Raw genomic sequence first — 3,552 nt, 5'->3', positions numbered from 1 at the left:
GACAGAGGAGCCTGCTGGGCTGCCGTCTATGGTATCTCACAGAGTTGAAGATGACTGAAATGACTAAGCAGCAGCAGCAGCAGCAGAATCTGAGCTGCCCCCACAGGAGGTCCAGAGACCAGGATAGTGTTGGAGGGCATTCTAGGGAGGTGAGGTGGACTGTGACTCCCAGTGAGGGAAAGGACTCTGAGAGCAGTGACTCAATAAAAACATTTATTATTCTTATATTTTGACTAGTTCTGTAGATTCTTTTGGTTTTTTTGCCCATCCCCCCCTACACCACTGTAGTTGATGATTTTATTGACACTATGAAATCTAATTAAGCTTTTGAGTTTTCACACTTTTTGTTATTATAAACCTCGACCTCTACATTGGGCTTTTGTAGTTCTGTGGAGTTTTCTTTTTTGTTTGTTTTTTTATTTTAATTTTTTTTTTTTATTTTAATTTTTTAAAGATATATTATTATTTTTATACATTTATCTCTTTGCTTTCTTTACTGTTCTGTTCCCCTTGCAGTTAATCTTTAATGTATATAAATCTTCTTTATCTATCTCTATTTAACTTTGCATATCTATTCTTTCTTTCTTCTCACCAAACTTGTTAGTTTTTCATTGCTTTTTTCCCCACTTGGCACCTTGCTTTAGTTTTGTTTTTCAGATTGTGCTTTAGTTAGTTTTGTTCTTAACTGGTAGATACAATATTTGGTTTCCTTTGTTTAACGGGTCAATTATTGTACTTTATTTTTGTTGGACTGTTTATATTTTGCTTATGGGTATATATGTATATGTGTATATTCCATTATTTTCATTATTATTTGCCTGATTTTGTAACAGCCATTTGTCTGGGGTTAATGCCATAATAAACCATTTGTGGAATCTTCCTTCCTGACCATGGATCAAGCACTGAGCCTTTGGAGTGGAAGCACTGACTCCAAGACCCTAGACTACCAGAGAACTAACCCTAGGGAATATCAAACACTGAGAACTCACAATAAGGAAACCATTTGAATACAAAACCCGCATCACCCAACCACCAGTAGCTCCCGTGCAGGATGCCTCATCTAAACAACAAACAAAACAAAAATATAAACCAAATCATCAGCAGACAGGATTACCACTTCCCTTAGCCTTGTCCATCAAAAGAAAAACAAACAAACAAACAAAAATAAACTCAGCACAAATCTCGCCCTATATGAAGCTTACACAAGCCACTTGACTGGGCTTAGGAGGGCAGAAACCAAAAGGAAGAAAGAATTCAGCCTTGAAGCCTGGGAAAAGAAGACCTCAGAAGCAGTAAGTTTAAAAAAAATAATAATGAAAAGGCAGAGAAATACTACACAAATGAAGGAACAAACTAGAAAAACAGAAGTCTAAATAAATGAAGTGGAATTAGGCAAACTACCTGAAAAAGTATTCAGAATAATGATAATAAGGATGATCAAAAACCTTGAAAACAAAATGGAGAAAATGCAAGGATCAATTAACAAAGACCTAGAAGAATTAAAGAATAAACATACAGAGACAAGCAACACAATTACTGAAATAAAAAATACTCTCTAAGGAATCAATAGTAGAATATCTGAAGCAGAAGAACAAGGATACACACAGCAATGGGAGGCTCAGGGTCCTCTCACACCACAAATTTGTTCTTGGCTAAGGAGTTGCTCTTGGTGGCTGTGGCTGTGTGGGCCTGGTACCCAATGATGGTCTTTGTGGAGAGGCCCAGGCGCTCTTTGTAGACATGCCCAATGTGTAGCACGCCTCCTGGTTCTCTGCCTCCCGTGTCCACACAGCAATCTTGTCCCCCTTGGCTCAGATGTTGATGATGGCTCCACACACTTCCTGGCTGTGCTCCCTAAAGCTCTCCCCGATGAGACACAGCAGTGTCTCCAGCCACAGGTGGTCCAGCTCAATGTGACGCTGCTGCTTGGTGAGGCTGACCAGCCAGCGGCCACCCCGCTTATTCCTGCTGTTTTCCCACATGGGCTTAATGCCATCCTTGAACAGGGTGTAGTCACAGCCAGAAGAGAGCTTACTGGCCAGCTGGATATTATTATATATCACCCAGAAGTCCTCCATGGTGTTGAACTTGGTGACTCGATGCAGGTTGTTCTGCCAAGATGTTCAGCTGCGGTCATTCTTGAAGAACCACAGAGCCCACCTATTGAGCAGTGGGTGTAAGTCCAGCTTTCCCTCCTCCGGGGCCTTCCTCAGAGCCTCCTCTCCCATGCACGGCCCTGTGGCTGCCTCTTCCTCCTCTTTCTCATCCTCTTTCTTCCACTTTTGGATCCCATCCTCAGCCTCTTCAGCAGGGTGGGCGGCAGCCATGCTGTAGCCTGGGCTCCATGGGCACCCAGCCCTCCTTGTAAGCTAGAAGGCAAAATGGTGGAAATGACTTCTGAAGAGCAGAAGTAGGTAAAAAGAATGAAAAGAACTGAGGATAGTCTCAGAGACCTCTGGGACAATATCAAATGCACAAACATTCGAATTATAGGGGTCCCAGAAGAAGAAGAGAAAAAGAAAGGTTATAAGGAAATTTTTGAAGAGATTGTAGTTGAAAATTTCCCCAACATGGAAAAGGAAATAGTCCAAGTCCAAGAGACACAGAGTCCCATATAGAATAAACCCAAGGAGAAACACACCAAGAAACATACTAATCAAACTAACAAAGACTAAACACAAAGAAAGATTAAAAACATCAAGGGAAAAGCAACAAGTAACATACAAGGGAAACCCCATACATTTAACAGCTGATCTTTCAGCAGAAACTCTGCAGGCCAGAAGAGAATGTCACAATGTTTAAAGTACTCAAAGGGAAAAATCTACAACAAAGATTACTGTACCTAGCAAGTAGCTCACTCAAAATTGATGGAGATATAAAAAGTATTTCAGACAAGCAAAAGTTAAGAGAATTCAGTACCACCAAACCAGCTTTATAACAAATGTTAAAGGGATTTACATAGTCAAGAAATGCAAGAGAAGCAAAAGATCTACAAAATCAGCCCCAAACAATTAAACAAAAGTCACAATAGGAACATATATATCAATAATTACTTTAAATGTAAATGGATTAAATGCACCAAAAAAAGACTAGACTGGCTGAATGGATACAAAAACAAGATCCATATATATGCTGTCTACAAAAAACCCACTTCAGACCTAAAGACACATATAGACTGAAAGTGAGAGGATGAAAAAATATATTCCATGCAAACAGGAAGCAAAAGAAAGCTGGAGTAGCAATCCTCATATCAGACAAAATAGACATTATTTATGCACCCAACATAGGAGCACCTCAATATATAAGACAAACACTAACAGACATAAAAGGAGAGGCTGACAGCAACACAATAATAGTAGGTGATTTTAATACCCCACTCACAACAAAGGACAGGTCATCAAAATAGAAAATTAATAAGGAAACACAAGTCTTACATGATACATTAGATGAGATGGATCTCATTGATATCTTCAGAACATTCCATCCAAATGCAGAAGAATACACCTTCTTCTCAAGTGCACCTGGAACATTCTCCAGGATAGACCACATCTT

General features: G+C 39.7%; 1 pseudogene; it reads right to left on the bottom strand.

Annotated features, from left to right (window-relative positions):
• Positions 1-1,629: 1,629 nt before the first annotated feature.
• On the bottom strand, positions 1,630-2,327 carry LOC102272261 (eukaryotic translation initiation factor 4E type 1B-like; annotated as a pseudogene).
• Between the last annotated feature and the right edge of the window lie 1,225 nt (positions 2,328-3,552).

Source organism: Bos mutus, chromosome 9 (assembly GCF_027580195.1).
Source record: "Bos mutus isolate GX-2022 chromosome 9, NWIPB_WYAK_1.1, whole genome shotgun sequence".
NCBI classification, from domain to species: domain Eukaryota; kingdom Metazoa; phylum Chordata; class Mammalia; order Artiodactyla; family Bovidae; genus Bos; species Bos mutus.
Note: the sequence above shows the minus strand (reverse complement) of the source record. Positions and strands in the feature narration are given on the sequence as shown.